Genomic DNA, 26,502 nt, shown 5'->3' with positions numbered 1-26,502 from the left:
GCGGACTGAACCTTCTTGATCACCGCACTCATAATAGTGCAGTGCTCTTCGTCGATGGAAGCACCGCGAAGCGCTCCCAGCAGGTTGTCCGGTGCCTCTGGATGGACAGAGGTCACCGGCATGGGCGGCTTGCCCCTCTTGGAAGAGGGCCGCCTGCTTGAGTCCGGAACCACTGGAGGTTCCGGCATGGTGTTCGGCTGAGAGCCGAACTTGGAGCCCCCGGGAGCCTTGCTCCCTTTGCTCCTGGAGTCCGGAGGTCGCCTTGAGGCGCCTCTGGGACCGTCTCCCCCCGGCTCGGTGCCCCTTGAGACAATACCTCGGCATTGTCCGTAGGGCAAGGGGAGGAGGCGGTTGGAAGTGTATCACTATTCATGTCCGACGAGTCCAAGGAACCGTCTAACGATGATACATCGATACGGGCTGGGGGCGGAATGCATAATCATATTCGACGTTAGGAGAATGTAACGCCCCGAGACCGATGTGCCACGTGTCTTCCTGTTATTCGCTGTTGTCGTGTTGTCATTGTTTGCATGTCATGCATTGCATATCATGTCATCATGTGCATTTCATTTGCATACATGTTCGTCTCATGCGTTCGAGCATTTTCCCCGTTGTTCGTTTTGCATTCCGGCGCTCTGTTCTCCTCCGGTGGTCGTTTCTACATTTCTTTCATGTGTGGGGATTAAACATTTCTGGATTGGACCGAGACTTGCCAAGCGGCCTTGGTTTACTACCGGCAGACCGCCTGTCAAGTTTCGTACCATTGGGACTCCGTTTGATGTTCCAACGGTTAACCGAGGGACCGAAAAGGCCTCGTGTGTGTTGCAGCCCAGCACCTCCCCAAAGTGGCCCAAAACCCACCTAAACCTCCTCCATCATCTCGGTCATTCGATCACGATCGCGTGGCCGAAAACCGCACCTCATTTGGACTCTCCTAGCTCCCTCTACCTATAAATATGTGCTCCCCTCCCGAAATTCACGGTGCAAACCCTAACTTCGTCCTCCTCCCGCCGACGGACATGTCCACCCCGCCGCCGGACATGTCCGCACCGCCCCTCAGCGAATCAGAAGCCGCCACCTGCCCACCGCCGCCGTCCCCGCGCTGCCGGGCCCACGGAGCCCATCTCCGGCCTGCCCCAGGCCGCGCCGGGCCCGAGGAGACCCGCGCCTCGCCGCTCGCCGGATCCCCGTCGCTCCTTCGCCGGAGTTCTTCACCGCCGCCTCGGCTTCCACCGGCCACCGCCTCCCCTCGCCGCCGAACGCCACGGAGCCTCCCTCCGCCGCCTCCTCCTTTTCTCCGCCGCCGCGCCCGCGCTCGTCGGCGAGCTCGCCGCGCCGCCACTGCCAAGGAGCGCCACGCCGCCCTGCTCCGGCCCCGGTCGCGGCCATGCCCCGCGGGTGCTCCGCCGCTCGGCCAGGCTCACCGCCCGTCATGGCCGAGTTCCTCGTTGCTCCGCCCCCTCGCCGGAATCGCCGCACCGCTCGCCGGAGCTCGTCCCGGCCAGATCCACCCCGCCTGGATGAGATCCACCGGGAGTCCAACCAAACGGCCTCCCCGCGTCCCGATCCGTTCCGTCCCGGATATCTCCGTCCCGCGTTGACTTTCGCGGAGGTATAAATTTCACTAAGTCTCCGAAATTCCCACATTCATATGCCCATGTTCATCATGCCGTAACTTTGCATCCGTAACTCCGATTCATGCATATAGCATATCAAAATGTTTGCCTCGGAGAGTACATCATTTCATCTCATTGCATCATTTTCATTTGAGCTCATCTTGATGCCCGAAATGCTGTTAGAAGAGTGCTACTTGAGATAATTGTCAGATCTGCTGCTCCATTTAGATATTTGTCATTTTTTACCATGATTATTGTGTGCATGATATGCCCATGAGCTCTACATATGTTTTGTTAAGGGTTTTGCCATCTTTCCAGAGGTGCAACCCATGTATTTTTGTGATGTGTGTGGTGACTAGCACAATCTTGCAAAGTGAGGCACTTGGCAATGCTGATTTCAGGGACTTAGCATTTCCACTAAGTCCTTGACCTATTTATCTCATATGGCCATATGTTCATGTTGTTTCCTAGTGATCCGTGCCTCTTCTGAGGATGATCAGTAAGGATGTTTTGTTAATATTGTAGTGCTCTATCCATCCATGTCTTTATTTTCATTTATGGAGCACCCTAGCTTGAGTCAATCAAGCTCTACTTTTGCTATTTCGTGAATCTGGGCAGATTGTCTACTTGTTAGCGATTTTGCCGAGGATGTTGTAGTTGATCCGTGCATGCTATGTTTTTGTTCTTGCCATGTCTAGCTTGTATAATGTGTATTCTTGATGGGTGCATGCTTAGATTGTAATGTAATGCTCTGTAGTGAGTGCATCGAGCTCGTCAACATGCCTACTTGATATCTGTTTTCAGCATGCTCCAGTTTTCACTAAGTCTGAGAACTGATTATGTTTTTGCCATGTTCACATGCTTGCAAATGTATTTTATGATCCCTTTTGGCTCAAGGTCACTAAGGGACTTTTGTTAAGCTCTTTGAGTAGCTCCATGACATGCTTTACTTTGCCATGTTCAGGTCCTGTAGCATATAGTTTTCATTCTCCGAAGAGCGCTATCTGATCTGAAATTCCAGACAAGTGTTAATTTCACTAAGTCTGAAATCTGTTTATCATATGCATTTTTTGCCATGCTTGTTTGAACCTGTTAATGTATGAATTGGCCGTAGCTCAGTGCTAGACTTTTGTTAAGCATCATGAATGGATCCCTGCCATGTATTGTGATGCCATGCTTGAGTGTTGTAGCATGTTCATCTTGTTGCATTTAGATGGCTACTTGCTGTAAATCGCAGAACGTGGCCATATTTGAATTGCTTGCCATTTCCAAACCGTAACTCCGATTCCGGTGATCTTTATATCGTTTTCAAGAGATTTCACCTCATCTTTCCAGTGGCACACTTGTATTTCCAAGTTAAGGCCATGTTCATTCGTTTCCTCGTCAAATCATGCATATGCATCGCATACCGCATCCCGCATATCATACCATGTTCATGTGTTGGTTGTTTACTATGTTGTGTGCTTCTTTTCCGGTGTTTGCTTCTTCGGGTTGGTTCCGATAACGTCGCGTTTGTGAGGATTCATGCGACTACGTCCATTTGACTTCTGCATGTACTCGTTCTTCTTCCTTGCGGGATTTCAGGCAAGATGACCATACCCTCGAAATCACTTCTATCTTTGCTTGCTTAGTTGCTCGCTCTTTTGTTATGCCTATGCTGCGATACCTACCACTTGCTTATCATCCCTCCCATATTGTTGAACCAAGCCTCTAACCCACCTTGTCCTAGCAAACCGTTGATTGGCTATGTTACCGCTTTGCTCAGCCCCTCTTATAGCGTTGTTAGTTGCAGGTGAAGATTGATGTTTGTTCCTTGTTGGAACATGGAGATGTTGTTCCTTGTTGGAACATGTTTACTTGTTGGGATATCACAATATATCTTATTTAATTAATGCATCTATATACTTGGTAAAGGGTGGAAGGCTCGGCCTTATGCCTGGTGTTTTGTTCCACTCTTGCCGCCCTAGTTTCCGTCATATCGGTGTTATGTTCCCGGATTTTGCGTTCCTTACGCGGTTGGGTTATAATGGGAACCCCTTGACAGCTTGCTTTGAATAAAACTCCTCCAGCAAGGCCCAACCTTGGTTTTACCATTCGCCACCTAGCCTTTTCCCTTGGGAGTCGCGCATCCTAAGGGTCATCTTTATTTTAAACCCCCCCCCCCCCGGGGGGGGGGGGGGGCAGTGCTTGTCTAAGTGTTGGTCCAAACTAGAGCCCCTTGCAGCGCCACCTCAGGGAAACTCGAGGGCTGGTTTTAGTTGTACGGATTGCTTATCCGGTGTTGCCCTGAGAACGAGATATGTGCAGCTCCTATCGGGATGTCGGCGCATCGGTTGGTCTTGCTGGACTTGTTTTACCATTATCGAGGATGTCTAGAAGAACCAGGATACTGAGTCTGATCGGAATGTCTCGGGAGGAGGTCTATTCCTTCGTTGACTGTGAGAGCTTGTCATGGGCTAAGTTGGGACACCCCTGCAGGGATTTGAACTTTCCAAAGCCGTGCCCGCGGTTATGGGCAGATGGGAATTTGTTAATGTCCGGTTGTAGATAACTTGAACCTTAACTTAATTAAAATGCATCAACCGCGTGTGTAACCATGATGGTCTCTTTCCGGCGGAGTCCGGGAAGTGAACACGGTGTTGGAGTTATGCTTGACGTAGGTTGTTTTAGGATCACTTCTTGATCATACTTTTTCGACCGTGCTTTGCCTTCTCTTCTCGCTCTCATTTGCGTATGTTAGCCACCATATATGCTAGTCGCTTGCTGTAGCTCCACCTCATACCTTTACCTTACCCATAAGCTTAAATAGTATTGATCGCGAGGGTGCGAGATTGCTGAGTCCCCGTGACTCACAGATACTTCCAAAACCAGCTTGCAGGTGCCGATAAGTCTGTGCAGATGACGCAACCCAGCTCAGGAGGAGCTCGTTGAAGATCTTATCCTTTGTGTTGTTTCGTTCTAGTTGATCAGTAGTGGAGCCCAGTTGGGGTCGATCGGGGACCGTGTCGCATTTGGGGTTCTTCTTTTATTTTGGGTTCCGTAGTCGGACCTTGTTTGTATTTGGATGTTGTAATGCTTTATTCATGTATTTTTGTGAAGTGGCGAGTGTAAGCCAACTATGTATCTCTTTCCCTTATGTATTACATGGGTTGTGTGAAGATTATCTCACTTGCGACATTGCTTTCAATGCGGTTATGCCTCTAAGTCGTGCTTCGACACGTGGGAGATATAGCCGCATCGAGGGCGTTACAGAGAAGCAGTGTGACAAAGGTATACTATGAGTTACTCTGGTATCCGAATACTTACGACTTCGCTAGGGGCTTGGCCCTGAGCAGCCACTCGTCTTCGCCATCGGCGGCGGTGGTGGAGCAGTCCGGAAGGAGAGTCCTTCCCTTCTTGGACCCTTCGGCCTCCCCGGTTGGGGCGGCTTTCCTTTTCTTGTCTCCCCCGGCTTGAGGGGGAGAATCTTCATCATCCTTCTCCTCATTTTCACGGGCGGAGGGTGTTTCGGTGTTGTCGGACGATGAGTCCGATACCACCTGGCGCCGAGAACTCTTTCGGGTTCCCTTGGCCTTCTTCTTGGTCTTGTCCGGCACCTCATAAGGAGCCGGAGTCTGCATCTCCGTAAGGAGAGCGTCCGCGGGGTCTTCGGGCAGAGGGGCTGGACAGTTGATCTACTCCGATGTCTTCACCCAGTCATGTCAAAGGCATGGGAGCTCAGACCCCGCACATGGTTAAGCTATGGGAAATAAATACCCTGCCAGATGTACAGAACTTACCGGATTCGCATGGCGCTTCGCGCTTACCCCGCGGTCCTCGGTAAGAGAAGGAGGGACCTCGGCGCCCTTGAACAGCACCCTCCAGACGTCTTTATGCGTTGTGTCGAAGAGCTCGCTGAGAGTCTGGTGCTAGGACGGGTCGAACTCCCATAAGTTGAAGTCCCGTTGTTGACACGGGAGGATCCGGTGGAAGAGCATGACCTGGACTATGTTGACAAGCTTAAGTTTCTTGCTTGTCATGTTTCGGATACACTTCTGGAGTCCGTCCATCTCCACCGATGAACCCCAGGACAGGCCCTTCTCCTTCCAGGAAGTGAGCCGCGTGGGGATTCCGGATCAAAACTCGGGGGCCGCCACCCAGTTGGTGTCGCGCGGCTCGGTGATGTAGAACCACCCCGATTGCCACCCCCTTTATGGTCTCCACGAAGGAGCCCTCAAGCCATATAACGTTGGGCATCTTGCCCACCATGGCTCCGCCGCATTCCGCTTGTTGGCCGCCCACCACCTTCGTCTTGATATTGAAGGTCTTCAGCAACAGGCCGAAGTGGGGCCGGATGCGGAGGAAGGCCTCGCACACGACGATGAACGCCGAGATGTTGAGGTTGAAGTTCGGGGCCAGATCATGAAAGTCCAGCCCATAATAGAACATGAGGCCTCGGACAAATGGATGGAGGGGAAACCCTAGTCCGTGGACGAAGTGGGGGAGGAAGACCACCCTTTCGTGAGGTTCTGGGGTAGGGATGACCTGCCCCGCGGCTGGCAGCCGGTGCGCGATATCCACGGCTAAGTACCCGGCTCCACGTAGCTTTTTGATGTGTCCCTCCGTCATGGAGGAGGCCATCCACTTGCCTCCCGCTCTGGACATGTTTGGAGAGAGTTGAGGATAAGGATGTGGACTTGGGCGTTGGAGCTCGAGTGCGCGAGAATGGATGAGAAAGGAGGAAGAAGGTGTGGGAAGAAAAAAGGTGAGATCTTATCCCTTTATAAGGGCGGACTAAACTATGCGCCCCCACTAGCCTGGTAAAACTCGCTTATCCCCCAAGCGCCGTAATTGATGGCGCGGTTGGGTTACCCACGTCCGTATTGATGAGAATCCCGTAATAAGGGGAACATGATCTCTGCTTTGACAAGACGTGTCAAGAAACCGCCTCGCGTTATGTGCGGGGCTGGTTAAAGAAAAATGGTTCGAATAATTACCGGGCCATGGCATGATGTCATACTACCAAAACGTGTTAACGGATTAGACTTGTGGAAATATTATTCTCTCTACGGTGGTATGTGGAACTTATTTTGCAGGGTCGGACACTATCCTTGTATTCAAACTCTTCTGTGGTGTATTCGGAGGAGGAACCCGCAGTGCAATGCCGAAGACAACACTGCACGCCAGACTCATCGTCATTGAAGCCTGGTTCATGGGCTACTGAGGGAGTCCTGGATTAGGGGGTCTCCAGACAGCCGGACTATATCCTTTGGCCGGAGTGTTGGACTATGAAGACACAAGATTGAAGACTTCCTCCCATGTCCGGATGGGACTCTACTTGGCGTGGAAGGCAAGCTAGGCAATACGGATATGTGTATCTCCTCCTTTGTGACCGACCTTGTGTAACCCTAGCCCCCTCCGGTGTCTATACAAACCGGAGGGTTTTAGTCCGTAGGACAACATACAATCATACCATAGGCTAGCTTCTAGGGTTTTGCCTCCCCGATCTCGTGGTAGATCAACTCTTGTACTACTCATATTATCAAGAATAATCAAGCAGGACATAGGGTTTTACCTCCATCAAGAGGGCCCGAACCTGGGTAAAACATCGTGTCCCCTGCCTCCTGTTACCATCCGCCTTAGACGCACAGTTTGGGACCCCCTACCCGAGATCCGCCGGTTTGGACACCGACAGCCTTCCTCTCACATGGGTGTCCACTATGTGATGCATGGTGAACTGCCCACCGTTGTCGTCGTCAGCCGTTGGGAGCGCCATTGAGACCGTTGGATGTCCTCTCTGTAGGTGTCGTCCTGGATGTGCTTATCGTGTCATGTGGCGCAAGAGATAAAGGTAAATGGCTGCAGGAATAAATGCGGGCCGGACGGCCTGGATTCTCGGCGCGTCCGCATGGCAGTTTTTGCAGCGGGTAACTGCATCATCGCGCTGCGCCCGGCGCAACCGCATGCACATGAACGTGCGTGATCATGCGCCGGCCCCAAACACTGGCAGCACGCATGGAGGGATGAGGGCAGAGCGCCCGAAGGGAAGCGAGAGCAGAGCGCGCGTGGTGGGATGCGAGCAGAACGCGCTGCGGCCGCCTCAACCACAAGCAACCACACGCATAGAGCAGTTGAACACGTAGGAAATGGTCGCCTACAAGCCGGCCGACAGTTGCATCGCCGCGTAGACAGTAGCCGTGTGCTACTACCTTCGTCTTGGTCTATTATTCCCCTTTATATTCTGTGCCATACTTTGCCCTTAAATTTAACCAACATAATGTTAATGCATGTTATAAAAATTATATAATTGGAAACTATGTTCAAATACGAATCCAACTATATAATCTCTCGCGACATGCATTCGTATTTGATTAGTTAAATACTACTTATATACCAGGACGGGGTCTACTAGGTAATTAAATCACAACCGATTTTTAATTACCCGTAAGTGTACGTGGCCTTTTGTCCTCCTCGCGCACATCTTTTCACCCCGCTGCCGCAGACGGCTTACAGTGCAAGCTTGCACAGCGTGCGGGGGCGTTCTTTTGGCCAAACGGTGGCTCGAAGTAGCACCAATGAATCGTCGGTGAGCCCGTTCCCGCGCAATCTCACAGGTTCCCACACAATCTTCCCGCCCAACTCGGTGAAATCCCCCAAAATCCCAATGTTTACCGGCCTGTGATGTCTACTACACAACCTTCTTCTTGTAGACGTTGTTGGGCCTCCAAGTGCAGAGGTTTGTAGGACAGTAGCAAATTTCCCTCAAGTGGATGACCTAAGGTTTATCAATCCGTAGGAGGCATAGGATGAAGATGGTCTCTCTCAAGCAACCCTGCAACCAAATAACAAAGAGTCTGTTGTGTCCCCAACACACCCAATACAATGGTAAATTGTATAGGTGCACTAGTTCGGCAAAGAGAGGGTGATACAAGTGGTATATGGATAGTAGATAAAGGTATTTGTAATCTGAAATTATAAAAACAGCAAGGTAACTAATGATTAATGTGAGCGTAAACGGTATTGCAATGCGTTGAAACAAGGCCTAGGGTTCATACTTTAACTAGTGCAAGTCCTCTCAACAATAATAACATAATTGGATCATATAACTATGCCTCAACATGCAACAAAGAGTCACTCCAAAGTCACTAATAGCGGAGAACAAACGAAGAGATTATGGTAGGGTACGAAACCACCTCAAAGTTATTCTTTCCAGTCAATCCGTTGGGCTATTCCTATAAGTGTCACAAACAGCCCTAGAGTTCGTACTAGAATAACACCTTAAGACACAAATCAACCAAAACCCTAATGTCACCTAGATACTCCAATGTCACCTCAAGTATCCGTGGGTATGATTATACGATATGCATCACACAATCTCAGATTCATCTATTCAACCAACACATAGAACCTCAAAGAGTGCCCCAAAGTTTCTACTGGAGAATCACAACGAAAACGTGTGCCAACCCCTATGCATAGGTTCATGGGCGGAACCCGCAAGTTGATCACCAATACATACATCAAGTGAATCACGTGGTATCCCATTGTCACCACAGATACGCACGGCAAGACATACATCAAGTGTTCTCAAATCTTTAAAGACTCAATCCGATAAGATTACTTCAGGGGGAAAACTCAATTCATTACAAGAGAGTAGAGGGGGGAGAAACATAAGATCCAACTATAATAGCAAAGCTCGCGATACATCAAGATCATGCCAAATCAAGAACACGAGAGAGAGAGAGAGAGAGAGATCAAACACATAGCTACTGGTACATACCCTCAGCCCCGAGAGAGAACTACTCCCTCCTCGTCATGGAGAGCACCGGGATGATGAAGATGGCCACCAGAGAGGGATTGCCCCCTCCGGCAGGGTGCCGGAACGGGTCTAGATTAGCTTTCGATGGCTATGGAGGCTTCTGGCGGTGGAACTCCCGATCTATTGTGCTCTCCGATGTTTTTAGGGTATATGGAGATATATAGGCGGAAGAAGTACGTCAGGGGGGCCACGAGGGGCCCACGAGGGTGCATGGCGTGCCCAGGGGGTGGGCGCACCCCCCTACCTCGTGGCCTCCTCGAAGCTTCCCTTACATGCACTTCAAGTCTTCTAGGCTTCTTTCCTTCCAAAAATGAGTTCCGTGAAGTTTCAGGTCAATTGGACTCCGTTTGATTTTCCTTTTTTTCGAAACCCTAAAACAAGGTAAAAAACAGAAACTGGCACTGGGCTCTGGGTTAATAGGTTAGTCCCAAAAATGATATAAAAGTGTATAATAAAGCCCATAAACATTCAAAACAGTAGATAATATAGCATGGAGCAATAAAAAATTATAGATACGTTGGAGACGTATCAGCCTGCTATATAAACCCTCACAATCGGCGAGTCTTGCGTCGCATTTTCCCCTCCCTCCATGTAGCTTATCTCGTCTGCTTCTCCCATAATCGCCAATGTCACTTGTCTGTCGTCGTCGCTCAGCCACTCTATGATACGTCCATTTTGCATCATGTTTTCTTACTGTTATTTATGATGTTTTTATCCATAATAATGCTTTTTGGAGTAATTCTAATGCCTTTTCTCTCATAATATGCAAGGTACACACAAAGAGGGAGAATTCTGGCAGCTGGAAATCTGGACCTGGAAAAGCTACGGCAGGCCATCTATTCTGCACAACTCCAAACAAGCTGAAACATCATGGAGATTTTTTATGAAATATATGATGAATATTGGAGCAAGTAACTACCAGAGGGGGCCCACCAGGTGGGTTGTGCTCACCCAGGCCCACCTCTGGTGCCCATCTCCTGGTATATAAGTCATTTTGACCTATAAAAAATAAGAAGAGGACTTTCGGGACGGAGCGCCATCGTCTCGAGATGGAACTTGGGCAGGAGCACTTTTGCCCTTCGGTGGAACGATTCCGCCGGGGGAACTTCCCTCTCGGAGGGGGTAATCATCGTCATCATCATCACCAACAACTCTCCCATCTTGGGGAGGGAAATCTCCATCAACATCTTCAACAGCACCATCCCATATCAAACCATAGTTCATCTCTTGTGTTCAATCTTGTTGCTGGAACTATAGATTGGTGCTTGTGGGTGACTAGTTGTGTTGATTACATCTTGTAGTTGATTACTATATGGTTTATTTGGTGGAAGATTATATGTTTAGATCCATTATGCTATTTAATACCCCTCTGGTCTTGAGCATGATTATCATTTGTGATTAGTTACTTTTGTTCTTAAGGTCATGGGAGAAATCATGTTGCAAGTAATCATGTGAACTTGATATGTGTTCGATATTTTGATAGTATGTATGTTGTGATTCCCTTAGCGGTGTCATGTGAACGTCGACTACATGACACTTCACCATATTTGGTCCTAAGGGAATGCATTGTGGAGTAGCAATTAGATGATGGGCTGCGAGAGTGACAGAAGTTTAAACCCCAGTTTATGCGCTATTCCGTAAGGGACCGATTGGATCCAAAAGTTTAGTGCTATGGTTAGAATTTATTCTTAATCCTTTTCTCGTAGTTGCGGATGCTTGAGGGAGGGTTAATCATAAGTGGGGGTTTGTTCAAGTAAGAACAGCACCTAACCACCGGTCCACCCACATATCAAATTATTAAAGTGGTGAACACAAATCGAACCAACATGGTGAAAGTGACTAGATGAAATTCCCATGTACCCTCAAGAACACTTTGCTTATCATAAGAAACCATTTTGGTCTGTCCTTTGCCTTAAAAGGATTGGGCTACCTTGCTGCACTTTTTTACTACTATCATTACTTGCTCATTACAAATTACCTTGCTATCAAACTACTCTGCTGCTTATAATTTCAGCACTTGAAGACATTACCTTGCTGAAAACCACTTGTCAGTTCCTTCTGCTCCTCGTTGGGTTCGACACTCTTACTTATCGAAAATAGCTAAAATTGATCCCATATACTTGTGGGTCATCACTCTGCCATCATCATAGGACAGCTCCAGCTGGGAGGCTACACCACGGTGGTGGCGCAATCCCCGGCGTAGTGTAGTGCGCGTGGCATCCCTGTTGGGTGTGTGCGGAACACCCACCACACGCTCCACCGCCGTTGCCCGTCGGCAGCTGTTGCCGGCCACCATTGCCACCACACCACTGTTGAAAGCCAGGGCCATCGCCCACTCCGCCAACGCAGCCTGAAGGCGGGAGATGTCCATCGTGGCCGCCAGCCCACTGCCGGCCACCGTGGCCATCACCCGCTCCGCCACCTCGGCCCGAAGGCGGGAGCTACTGGTCGTGGCCGCCACCCCATCGTCGGCTGCCATGGCCGCCATCCCACCATCGACCGCCAGGGTCATCACCCGCTCCACCACCGCCACCCGAGGGCGGGACGCGAAGGTGGAGGCCCGCACGTGCGTGAGCGACCTAGCGCGCTACATCAGGTTCCTATGGGAGGAGGAGGAGCACCTCGTCGAGCACGCAAAGAGCCTTACCGCCACCGTGGCCGCGGCACACGTCGCCTCACAGGCGAGGAATCAGGAGATCTATGAGGAGAACCACCGCTCCGAGAGGGGTCGTATGGAGCGGCAGATGATCCTTCTGCGCCATGGCGTGGGTGGAGGACTGCGGGGAGGGATGGGAATGGGATGCAGATAGTAAGGTCGCCCGTATTAAACAGCGGCTCGGGCGCCATTAAAGGAGAGGATGCGAGCAAGGCAGGCGGCCATGGAAGTCAAAGGGCTCGCTTACCAGTGAGCATGTGCAGTGTACAACTCGCACGCTTTCCGATGAGCCTGTGCATTGGAGGACAGTTTGCACGCCTCTCGGTCAGCCTGCGCACTGGACTGCGCTCGCAAGCCTCTTGTTCAGTCAAGCAACTGTTCGCACGGCACCTCCTATAGCCATTAAAACCAAGACATGTGGCCTCACGTGAATGGTTAACAGAATGCACATGATTTGAATTATACACACGTTTGAGATATTAAAGTGGCAACTATTTTTTCAAAATGCCTTTGTTGGCTGTTATTCGAGTGCGCCTTCTCTCAAAATGGACATGAAAAATACCACAGCATGCCGGGTGCCATTCCATGACATCATGACAAGTTTAATGAATTTCAGACGAGTTTTGGACTTACTAGAATTTAAAAATGAAGTATCTCAACGTTTTGCCGGCAATCAACAGTGCCCTCGTGTTTGAAATGCATTCCCCTTTCTTGCGTGGGACCTAAGTATGCAACCAAGGACACACATTTCATATGTCAACCCATTTTTCTACACTGGAGCATGTGCATGTAGTTCAAATTTTAATTATGCACATAAAATGCCTAGAAACCCAGTTAATGTATAAAAATGTCCAAGCGAACCCCCAAAAATCCCAAAAATTGACACAACACTCATGTCATTCTATGTTGACACTAGAAAATTTTTGAAAGCAAGAAGAGGCAACGGATATCATTTCGTCCCCAAGGGTGGCACGTTTCCTCCAGAAACCACCAGGCTTGTTGTGAGAAGCTCTGATATGCGAGAACCTTATACCCAAACCTGCCCCAAATGGGACATTTTTTTACCGCAGCATGTTGATGTCGCTCCATGATAGTATGTCAAGTTTCATGAACTTCAGACGAGTTTTGGATTTACTAGAATTTAAAAACCATGTATCTCAATGTTTGCGGCCGAGCGACAGTGGCAAGGTGTTTGACATTCATTCCCATTTCTTGCATGGGACATAAGCATGCAGCCACAGACATAGATTTGATTTTTCAAACAATTTACATTCACTGGAGCATGTGCTTGTAGTTTAAATTTGAATTATGCACATAAATGCATAGAAAACTCAGTTAATGTATAATAATGTCCAAACGAACCCCAAAAATTTCCTAAAATTAACACAACACTCGTGTTGTTCTATGTTGACACTAGAAAAAAATGAAATCAAGAAGAGGCAATGAATATCGTTTCGTCTAGAAAGGTGAAACGTTCCCTACCGTAACCATGAGGCTTGTTGTGAGAAGCTCTTGTTTGTGAGAAGCTTATATACCCCAACCTGCCCCAAATGGGACAATATTTTTACCACTGCATGTTGATGCCGTTCCAAGCTAGCATGTCAAGTTTCATAAATTTCAGACGTGTTTTCGATTTACTAGAATTTAAAAACCATGTATCTCAATGTTAGCGGGCGAGCGGCGGTGGCAAAGGTGTTTGACGTTCATTCTCATTTCTTGCATGGGACCTAAGGTTGCAACCAAGGACACAAATTTGATTTTTCAACCCGTTTATATACACTGGAGCATTTGCATGTAGTTCAAATTTGAATTATGCACATGAATGCATAGAAAACTTAGTTAATCTATAAAAATGTCCAAGCGAACCCTGAAAAATCCCAAAAATTGACACAACACTCCTGTTGTTCTATGTTGACACGAGAAAAAAATGATAGTAAGAAGAGGCAACAAATATCGTTTCGTCCCCCAAGGTGGCATGTTCCCTACCGAAACCATCAGGTTTGTTGTGAGAAGCTTATACCCAAACCTGCCCCAAATGGGACAATATTTTTACCACGACATGTCGATGCTATTCCATGATAAGTTTCATGAATTTCAGATGAGTTGTCAATTTGCTAGAATTTTAAAACCATGTATCTTAATGTTAGCGGCCGAGCGACAGTGTCAAGGCGTTTGATATTCATTCATTCTCATTTCTTGCATGTGACCTAAGCTTGCAACCAAGGACAAACATTTGATTTTGCAACCCGTTTTTATGGACTAGAGCATGCGCATGTTGTTCAATTTTGAATTATGCACATAAATGCCTAGAAAACTCAGCTAACGTATAAAAATGTCCAAACGATCCCCGAAAAAATATCCAAATTTAACACGACACTCCTGTTGTTCTATGTTGACACCAGTAAAAAAATAAAAGGAAGAAGAGGCGACGAATATCGTTTTATCCACAAAGGTGACACATTTCCCTAATAGAACCATGAGGCTTCTTATGAGAAGCTCTGGTTTTTGTGAGAAGCTTATACCATAACCTACCCCAAATGGGACAATATTTTTTACCCCAGCATATTGATGCCATTCCATGATAGCATGCCAAGGTTCATGAATTTCAGACGGGTTTTGGATTTACTAGAATTACAAAAGCAAGTACCTCAAAATTTGCTGGAGAGCCACGGTGCCGTGGTGTTCGAAATTCATCCCCATTTCTTGCATGCGACATAAGCATAAACCCGTGGACACATATATGATTTTACAACCCATGTTGGTGCACGGGAGCATGTGCATGTATTTTAATTATGAATTGTGCACCTGAAATGGCTAGAAAACCAATTTAATGTATAAAATGTCCAAACAGACCACGAATAATTCCCATTTTTTACGACACACATATAGTTACATGTTCACTGCAGATAAAAGTTATAGCCATTCAAACACCTTCCATTGTCGCTGTGACCCCATTATGTAATTCAAATCAAGATAAAAAAGCAAGTAGATCCCACACAGTTTATTATCACCAACCGTGTGAGATGGAGTACAAAATATCTTGGAGCACCATCGGTGTATAGTACGCCTACGGCTTACGCGAGAAGGTGTGTTGGGTACAGTCCATAGCCGGCGTGTCAACACACTAGCTCACTCCCCAAATACCATTTCACTGTTGAATCGTCGCCGGTGAAAGATGGGAACATGGACCCACGTCGTGAGGGCAACTTCGGCGGCCCACTCCGGTGAGAGCGCGGCCGCAGCTGCCATGCGCGTGCTAACAAGGTGCATGAGCGCGGCTACAATCTGCGATCGAGCAGCCAAGGCAGCCCAAATGGTCGTTGTTGCTTCTCAGGTGGCGGTAGCAACATCTTCATCCGGGATAGCAACTGGAGAGAGCGGCACAGCAGCTGTCCGTTCCGCAGCGGCGGCCTTAGCCCTGATGGTGGCCGCCCATGCCCAGCTTGTGGCGGTCACCGCACAAATCGAATGAAGCTTCTTCGACAACGTCGGCAACCCATGGTCGAAGAGTTGGCAATCGTCGAGAGTGTTCGAGCAGCCGTGCGTTCCTCTGCCACATAGCTTGCCATGAAGGAGCCCGTCCAAGCCGAGATCGCGGGCTTTTCCAAAGAGATGGTGGACGCGGATGGAGAGATGCTTGGCGAGTATGGTGCGATGGATGCCATGGATCCCCTTCCCCAGGAGACCGTCGGGCGTGAGCTGGACATGGAGGAGGCGGCGGAGATCGACGAGCACTAGCCATAGTAGTACTCTTTGTTTTTTTTAATTAACAGCTCGGTCTTTAATTTGTTAAAGTAATGTTTAGGTCAGCTAGCTTTGTTTAATTATTGAACTTGCTCAATTAAGAAGTGTGTACGTTGTAGTCTCTTTTGTGTACCCAAATTATGCAATGACGTGGATGACCATTGTAACCAAGGAAATTCAAACCAAAAATTTTGACGTTCAAACTCATCACACACGTGTTAAGCTATCTGAATCGTTTGTGATGTTCACATATCGTACACGGTTCTAAATAAGGGGTCGTGTCTGATGACACTTTACGCGCTAGTTTTTTCGCTGAACCGATTCAAAATTTCCAGTTTCCACGGAAATATCTACCTCCCCGCCCTCTCCCCCTTACCAAAAGCCACATTTCCCATGTTTCCGCCTTCCTTTCCAAGTTGAAACCTTCACTCCTTGCTTGCAGTGCCGCCTCCTCGCCAGCGACTCTCCTTCATGCTACTCGACCTCATCTATCCAGGCAGGTAATCCACACCTTCCACCCAAATTACCGACCCCTCCACCAAATAAGCGATGGCCTAAACCATGGTGCACTCAGTATAGCCAGGAGCTCAAGGAGCATTTGGCAGCAGAGAAGCAAATAGCGGCCGCACGCGCAGATGAGGTCGCGATGGCTGCCATTCATGCCGACCCCCAGATCTTGGAGGAGCACCTCGCCATTTTCTAGCTACTCCAGTTAAGCATGCTCTGTCTACCCATTGCGTGTGCTGCTCCCGCCTTTCCTTAACAAATGCTAGTGAAATGTGCTATCTAATTTTTACCATGCAATATGTTGCTTTAGTGTATATGTTCTATATGTCGTGCAGTGTGGTGCTCACTTATTAATTGTTTGGTTAATTAGTTATCATCTTCAGTTAACTGTTTGGTTCAATTCTGCAAATGTGATGTTCAATTCTTCAAGCTGCAATTTAGTATTTGATACATCTCCAACGTATCTATAATTTTTGATTGTTCCATGCTATATTATATCCTGTTTTGGACATTATTGGGCTTTATTATACACTTTTAAATTATTTTTGGGACTAACCTATTAACCGGAGGCCCAGCCCAGAATTGCTGTTTTTTGCCTATTTCAGAGTTTCGCAGAAAAAGAATATCAAACGGAGTCCAAACGGAATGAAACCTTCGGGAAAGTGATTTTTAGAACGAACATGATCCAGAGGACTTGGACCCTACGTCAAGCAATCAACCAGGAAGGCACGAGGTAGGGGGGTGTGCCTACCCCCCCCCTCCCCAAGCATGCCCTCCACCCTCGTGGGGCCCATGTTGCTCCACCGACGTACTCCTTCCTCCTTTATATACCTACGTACCCCCAAACTAACAGATACGGAGCCAAAACCCTAATTCCACCGCCGTAACTTTCTGTATCCACGAGATCCCATATTGGGGCCTTTCCGGAGCTCTGCCGGAGGGGGTATCGATCACGGAGGGCTTCTACATCAACACCATAGCCTCTCCGATGAAGTATGAGTAGTTTACTTCAGACCTACCGGTCCATAGTTATTAGCTAGATGGCTTCTTCTCTCTTTTTGGATCTCAATATAAAGTTCTCCCCCTCTCTTGTGGAGATCTATTCGATGTAATCTTCTTTTGCGGTGTGTTTGTTGAGACTGATGAATTGTGGGTTTATGATCAAGTTTATCTATGAACAATATTTGAATCTTCTCTGAATTCTTTTATGTATGATTGGTTATCTTTGCAAGTCTCTTTGAATTATCAGTTTGGTTTGGCCTACTAGATTGATCTTTCTTGCAATGGAAGAAGTGCTTAGCTTTGGGTTCAATCTTGCGGTGTCCTTTCCCAATGACAGTAGGGGCAGCAAGGCACGTATTGTATTGTTGCCATCGAGGATAACAAGATGTGGTTTATATCATATTGCATGAGTTTATACCTCTACATCATGCCATCTTGCTTAAAGCGTTACTCTGTTCTCTTGAACTTAATACTCTAGATGCATGCTGGATAGCGGTCGATGTGTGGAGTAATAGTAGTAGATGCAGGCAGGAGTCGGTCTACTTGTCTCGGACGTGATGCCTATATACATGATCATACCTAGATATTCTCATAACTATGCTCAATTCTGTCAATTTCTCAATAGTAATTTGTTCACCCACCGTAATACTTATGCTCTCGAGAGAAGCCTCTAGTGAAACCTATGGCCCCTGGGTCTATTTTCCATCATATTAATCTTCCAATACTTAGTTATTTCCTTTGCCATTTATTTTATTTGCATCTTTATCATAAAAATACCAAAAATATTATCTTATCATATCTATCAGATCTCACTCTCGTAGGTGACCGTGAAGGGATTGACAACCCCTTTATCGCGTTGGTTGCGAGGAGTTTATTTGTTTGTGTAGGTGCGAGGGACTCGTGTGTGGCGTCCTACTAGATTGATACCTTGGTTCTCAAAAACTGAGGGAAATACTTACGCTACTCTGTTGCATCACCCTTTCCTCTTCAAGGGAAAACCAACGCAGTTCTCAAGAGGTAGCAAGAAGGATTTCCGGCGCCGTTGTCGGGGAGTCTACGCAAAAGTCAACATACCGAGTACCCATCACAAACCCGTATCCCCCGCATTACATTATTTGCCATTTGCCTCTCGTTTTCCTCTCCCGCACTTCACCCTTGCCGTTTTATTCGTCTTCTCTTTTCTGCTCACCTTTCTTCCGCTATGTCAGAATCAAAAAGGGTGGGGGGTTCTCTCCCAAGTTTTAGTACTTTGGACAATCCTTCTATTCTCGCTAAACTCATAAATAAAGATGCTATGGAAAGACCTACCGGAGTTATCAATGAGAATCTTAATAATTTTGAAGAAGATGATTCCGGAATTTTTCGTTATTTACTTGATGAATCTTTGAAAGATGCTTGGGATAGACTATTAAGGATCAGGGCTAGCTATGTGCCTCAATACCAAATTGAAATTTACTTAAAAAGCTTTTATGTTGCCCTACCTTCTTCTTTTAAGCATGTCTTAGATTCTATATTTGAAGAAGGTTTTCTTGGAGGGGATGCCATAGACACTTATGAAAAGATGAAAATCATATTTGGGCACCCCATGAATGAGAAAGTTGAATCTACATCTCTTTTGCTCTCTTAACAAAACAAATCTATCAAAGAGATGAAGGCTAGCTTAGATACAAATTTCTGTAATGTACTTAATCTTTCTTCTAACATTAATAGCCATGTGCTTTATCAAAATAGAAAGATTAATTCCATAGATAGAAAATTTGCTCTTTTCTTCCCTAAAACCAAAGACACCTAGATCTATCCTTGCTTTTATGCCTAGCTAGGGGCGTTAAACGATAGCGCTTGTTGGGAGGCAACCCAATTTTATTTTTATTCCTTTATTTTTGCTCCTGTTTAGTAATAAATAATTTATCTAGCCTCTGTTTTGGTTGTGTTTTTTGTGTTTAATTAGTGTTTGTGCCAAGTAGAACCGTTGGGAAGACTTGGGGAAAGTCTTTTTAATCTTGCTGTAAAAAACAGAAACTTTAGCGCTCACGGGAAATGCTGCCATTTTTATTTGGAAAGTGTTATTTAGTTAATTCTTTTTGAATATGATTAATAGATGAATTCCTCACGTCCAGAAATTTATTTTAGAATTTTTGGGGTTCCAGATCTTGTGTTAGCTACAGATTACTACAGACTGTTCTGTTTTTGACAGATTCTGTTTTTCGTGTGTTGTTTGCTTATTTTAATGAATCTATGGCTAGTAAAATAGTTTATAAACCATAGAGAAGTTGGAATACAGTAGGTTTAACACTAATATAAATAAAGAATGAGTTAATTATGTTGGGGGACGTAGTAATTTCAAAAAAAATCCTACGCACACGCAAGATCATGGTGATGCATAGCAACGAGAGGGGAGAGTGTTGTCCACGTACCCTCGTAGACCGAAAGCGAAAGCGTTTGCACAACGCGGTTGATGTAGTCGTACATCTTCACGATCCGACCAATCAAGTACCAAACGTACGGCACCTCCAAGTTCAGCACACGCTCAGCTCGATGACGTCCCTCGAACTCTGATCCAGCCGAGCTTTGAGGGAGAGTTCCGTCAGCACGACGGCGTGACGATGATGATGTTCTACTAACGCAGGGCTTCATCTAAGCACCGCTATGATATTATCAAGGTGAACTATGGTGGAGGGGGCACCGCACACGGCTAAGAGATCCAAGAGATCAATTGTTGTGTCTAGAGGTGCCCTCCTGCCCCCGTATATAAAGGAGGGAGGGAGAGGCCGGCCCTAGAGGGGGCGCGCCAAGTGTGGGGAGTCCTACTAGGACACCCAAGTCATAGTAGGATTCCCCTTTCCTTTCCGGAGTAGGAGAGAAGGAAAGAGGGGGAGAGGGAGAAGGAAAAGGGGGTTGCACCCCTTGTCCAATTCGGACCAGAGGGGGGCGCCTCCTTCCTTTTGGCCTCTCTCCTCTATTGCCGTATGGCCCAATAAGGCCCAATACTTCTCTTGGTGAATTCCCGTAACTCCCCGGTACTCCGAAAATACCCGAATCACTCGAAACCTTTACGATGTACGAATATAGTCGTCCAATATATCGATCTTTATGTCTCGACCATTTCGAGACTCCTCGTCATGTCCCCGATCTCATCCGGGACTCCTAACTACCTTCGGTACATAAAATCACATAAACTCATAATATAATCGTCATCAAACTTTAAGCATGCGGACCGTACAGGTTCGAGAACTATGTAGACATGACCGAGACACGTCTCCGGTCAATAACCAATAGCGGAACCTGGATGCTCATATTGGCTCCCACATATTCTACGAAGATCTTTACCGGTCAAACCGCATAACAACATACGTTGTTCCCTTTGTCATCGGTATGTTACTTGCCCGGGATTCGATCGTCGGTATCTCAATACCTAGTTCAGTCTCGTTACTGGCCAGTCTCTTTACTCGTTCTGTCATACATCATCCCGCAACTAACTCATTAGTTACAATGCTTGCAAGGCTTATAGTGATGTGCATTACCGAGTGGGCCCAAAGATACCTCTCCGACAATCGGAGTGACAAATCCTAATCTCGAAATACGCCAACTCAACAAGTACCTTCGAAGACACCTGTAGAGCACCTTTATAATCACCCAGTTACGTTGTGACGTTTGGTAGCACACAAAGTGTTCCTCCGGTAAACGGGATTTGCATAATCTCATAGTCATAGGAACATGTATAAGTCATGAAGAAAGCAATAGCAACAAACTAAACGATCATCGTGCTAAGCTAACGGATGGGTCAAGTCAATCACATCATTATCTAATGATGTGATCCCGTTAATCAAATGACAACTCATGTCTATGGTTAGGAAACATAACCATCATTCATTCAAGCTAGTCAAGTAGAGGCATACTAGTGACACTATGTTTGTCTATGTATTCACACATGTATTATGTTTCTAGTTAATACAATTCTAGCATGAATAATAAACATTTATCATGAAATAAGGAAATAAATAATAACTTTATTATTGCCTCTAGGGCATATTTCCTTCACATTACAGTACCTTGAAGTGGTGTTTTGTTTTCTTTCGCTAACGGAGCTCATGATATTTTCTACTTTAAGTTTTGTGTTGTGAAGTTTTCAAGTTTTGGGTAAAAGATTTGATGGATTATGGAACAAGGAGTGGCAAGAGCCTAAGCTTGGGGATTCCCATGGCACCCCAAGATAATCTAAGGACACCTAAAAGCCAAAGCTTGGGGATGCCCCGGAAGGCATCCCCTCTTTCGTCTACTTCTATCGGTAACTTTGCTTGGAGCTATATTTTTATTTACCACATGATATGTGTTTTGCTTGGAGCATTTTGTATTATTTGAGTCTTTATTTGTAATTTTTCCACAATCATCCTTGCTGCACACACCTTTTTGAGAGAGACACTCATGATTCGGAAATTGTTAGAATACTCTATGTGCTTCACTTATATCTTTTGAGTTATATAGTTTTTGCTCTAGTGATTCACTTATATCTTTTAGAGCACGTTGGTAGATTTGTTTTATAGAAACCATTGTTCTCTCATGCTTCACTTAGATTATTTTGAGAGTCCTACAAAACAGCATGGTAATTTGCCTTAATTATGTTAGGCATTCAAGATTAATAATAAGATTTTCTTATGAGTGTGTTGAATACTATGAGAAGTTTGAAGCTTGATAATTGTTTTGAGATATGGAGATGGTGATATTAGAGTCGTGCTAGTTGAGTAGTTGTGAATTTGAGAAATGCTTGTGTTGAAGTTTGTGATTCCCGTAGCATGCACGTATGGTGAGCCGTTATGTTAAGAAGTCGGAGCATGATGTATTTATTGATTGTCCTCCTTATGAGTGGCGGTCGGGGACGAGCGATGGTCTTTTCCTACCAATCTATCCCCCTAGGAGCATGTGTGTAGTACTTTGCTTCGATAACTAATAGATTTTTGCAATAAGTATATGAGTTCTTTATGACTAATGTTGAGTCCATGGATTATACGCACTCTCACCCTTCCACCATTGCTAGCCTCTCTAATACCATGCACCTTTCGCCAGTGTCATACACCCACCATATACCTTCCTCAAAACAGCCACCATACCTACCTATCATGGCATTTCCATAGCCATTCCGAGATATATTTCCATGCAACTTTCCACTGTCCCGTTTACTAAGAAACGCTCCATCATTGTCATATTGCTTCGCATGATCATGTAGTTGACATTTTAGTTGTGGCAAAGCCACCGTTCATAATTCTTTCATACATGTCACTCATGAGTCATTGCACATCCCGGTACACCGCCAGAGGCATTCATATAGAGTCATATCTTGTTCTAAGTATCGAGTTGTAATCTTTGAGTTGTAAATAAATAGAAGCGTGATGATCATCATTAATAGAGTATTGTCCAAAAAAAGGGAGAAAGGCCAAATAATAAAGGCCCCAAAAAAGAGTAAATAAATAAAAAGGAGCAATACTACTATCCTTTTTTTTCCACACTTGTGCTTCAAAGTAGCACCATGATCTTCATGATAGAGAGTCTCCTATGTTATCACTTTCATATACTAGTGGGAATTTTTCATTACAGAACTTGGCTTGTATATTCCAACGATGGGCTTCCTTAAAATGCCCTAGGTCTTCGTGAGAAAGCAAGTTGTATGCACACCCACTTAGTTCTTTTTGTTGAGCTTTCATATACTTATAGCTCTAGTGCATCCGTTGCATGGCAATCCCTACTCACTCACATTAATATCTATTAATGGGCATCTCCATAGCCCGTTGATACGCCTAGTTGATGTGAGACTATCTTCTCCCTTTTTGTCTTCTCCACAACCACCATTCCATTCCACATATAGTGCTATGTCCATGGCTCACACTCATGTATTGTGTGAAGATTGAAAAAGTTTGAGAACACCAAAAGTATGAAACAATTGCTTGGCTTGTCATCGGGGTTGTGCATGATTTGAATACTTTGTGTGGTGAAGATGGAGCATAGGCAGACTATATGATTTTGTAGGGATAACTTTCTTGGCCATGTTATTTTGAAGAAACATAATTGCTTAGTTAGTATGCTCGAAGTATTATTATTTCTATGTCAATATTGAACTTTTGTCTTGAATCTTTCGGATCTGAATATTCATACCACAATTAAGAGAATTACATTGAAATTATGCCAAGTAGCATTCCACATCAAAAATTCTGTTTTTATCATTTACCTACTCGAGGATGAGCAGGAATTAAGCTTGGAGATGCTTGATACGTCTCCAACGTATCTATAATTTTTGATTGTTCCATGCTATATTATATCCTGTTTTGGACATTAGTGGGCTTTATTATACACTTTTATATTATGTTTGGGACTAACCTATTAACCGCAGGCCCAACCCAGAATTGTTGTTTTTTGCCTATTTCAGAGTTTCGCAGAAAAAGAATATCAAACGGAGTCCAAACGGAATGAAACCTTCGGGAACGTGATTTTCAGAATGAACATGATCCAGAGGACTTGGACCCTACGTCAAGCAATAACCAGGAAGGCACGAGGTAGGGGGCGCGCCTACCAACCCCCCCCCCCCAGGCGCGCCCTCCACCCTCGTGGGGCCCACGTTGCTCCACCGACGTACTCCTTCCTCCTTTATATACCTACGTACCCCCAAACTACCAGATACGGAGCCAAAACCCTAATTCCACCGTCGTAACTTTCTGTATCCACGAGATCCCATCTTGGGGCCTTTTCCAGAGCTCCACCAGAGGGGGTATCGATCACAGAGGGCTTCTACATCAACACCATAGCCTCTCCGATGAAGTGTGAGTAGTTTACTTCAGACCTACGGGTCCATAGTTATTAGCTAGATGGCTTCTTATCTCTTTTTGGATCTCAATACAAAGCTCTCCCCCTCTCTTGTGGAGATCTATTCGATGTAATCTTCTTTTGTGGTGTGTTTGTTGAGACCGATGAATTGTGGGTTTATGATCAAGTTTATCTATGAACAATATTTGAATCTTCTCTGAATTCTTTTATGTATGATTGGTTATCATTGCAAGTCTCTTCGAATTATCAGTTTGGTTTGGCCTACTAGATTGATCTTTCTTGCAATGGGAGAAGTGCTTAGCTTTGGGTTCAATCTTGCGGTGTCCTTTTCCAGTCACAGTAGGGACAGCAAGGCACGTATTGTATTGTTGCCATCGAGGATAACAAGATGGGGTTTATATCATATTGCATGAGTTTATCCCTCTACATCATGTCATCTTGCTTAAAGCGTTACTCCGTTCTCTTGAACTTAATACTCTAGATGCATGCTGGATAGCGGTCGATGTGTGGAGTAATAGTAGTAGATGCAGGCAGGAGTCGGTCTACTTGTCTCGGACGTGATGCCTATATACATGATCATACCTAGATATTCTCATAACTATGCTCAATTCTGTCAATTGCTCAACAGTAATTTGTTCACCCACCGTAATACTTATGCTCTCGAGAGAATCCTCTAGTGAAACCTATGGCCCCCGGGTCTATTTTCCATCATATTAATTTTCCAATACTTAGTTATTTTGTTTGCCATTTATTTTACTTGCATCTTTATCATAAAAATACGAAAAATATTATCTTATCATATCTACCAGATCTCACTCTCGTAGGTGACCGTGAAGGGATTGACAAACCCTTTATCACGTTGGTTGCGAGGAGTTTATTTGTTTATGTAGGTGCGAGGGACTCGTGTGTGGCCTCCTACTGGATTGATACCTTGGTTCTCAAAAACTGAGGGAAATACTTACGCTGCTCTGCTGCATCACCCTTTCCTCTTCAAGGGAAAACCAACGCAGTGCTCAAGAGGTAGTAGTACTGTCTTCCATGTGAGAAATAAATCAAATTTATCTTTACAAAATACATAAGAAACTAATACAATTGCTATATTTCCAAGTTGTCAAACATGCTTGGTTTGGTTAACTGTCTGATCTTCTGGTATGTTATACATTGTGCAATGTGGTGGTCAGTTAACGTTTGGTTCGTTTGTTGTAGTGTTGAGTTAATTATTTGGTTCAATTCTGCACTGCGATGTTCAATAGTTGTGGGTGCATTTTGTTATTGTATACCATGTGAGAAGTAAATCGAATTTGGCTATACTAAATACATGAGAAACAAATACAATTGCTATATTTCCAAGTTGTTAAGCATGCTTGGTTTGGTTAACTGTCTAATCTTCTATTAGGAGTATGTTATATTGTGCAATGTGGTGCTCAGTTAACGTTTGGTTCATTTGTTGTGGTGGTTAGTTAACTGTTTGGTTCAATTCTGCAATGCGATGTTTAATTGTTGTGAATGCATTCTGTTATTGCATACCATGTGAGGAATAAATTGAATTTTGCTGTACTAAATACATGAGAAACAAATAAAATTGCTATATTTCCAAGTTGTTAAGCATGCTTGGTCTGGTTAACTGTCTGATTTTCTATTAGGAGTATGTTATATTGTGCAATGTGGTACTCAGTTAATGTTTGGTTCATTTGTTGTGTTGTTTAGTTAACTGATTGGTTCAATTGTGCAATGCGATGTCCAATTGTCGTGGGTAGAATTTTGTATTGTTGTGCATGTGAGGAATAACTCGAATTTGGTTGTACTTAATACATGAGAAACATATACAAGTCCTATATTTCCTAGTTCTTAATCATGCTTGGTTTTGATAAATGGGTTTTCCATGTGGCTTCAATTAATCTGATGAATCTGCAATGTGCTTATTTTTCATCAACATATTTTACTGATAGCATGCGAACCCTCACTTAACCTGATGACTAACTACCTTATATGCGTTGCAGGAAACAATGGGAAGCACTGAGGTTTACAATCGAGGTTAGCACGTGTATGGTCTGTTCTCTAATAGCACATGTGGGAACCATTCTAATATTTAGGTTTTTAACAATTTGGTCTTGCACATGTAGGTCCTGCTGTCAGAGGTTTTGACCCACTGTTTGACCCTTTTGCATATGGGGAAATAAGTTGTCCATGAATATCAATCAAGTCAAGAAAATCAAAAAGATTATTAGGATAAAGAAATTAGTTACAAAAAACAATAAGATCTTTGTATGCACAATGAAGAAGGCATCAGTTCACTACAAAATGGTACTAACTATTATACCTTGCATTTTTTATTCCTTTGGCCCATTTCCAATATAGAGAAGATATTTATG

This window comes from Triticum urartu, chromosome 2 (assembly GCF_003073215.2).
Source record: "Triticum urartu cultivar G1812 chromosome 2, Tu2.1, whole genome shotgun sequence".
Classification (NCBI taxonomy): domain Eukaryota; kingdom Viridiplantae; phylum Streptophyta; class Magnoliopsida; order Poales; family Poaceae; genus Triticum; species Triticum urartu.
Note: the sequence above shows the minus strand (reverse complement) of the source record.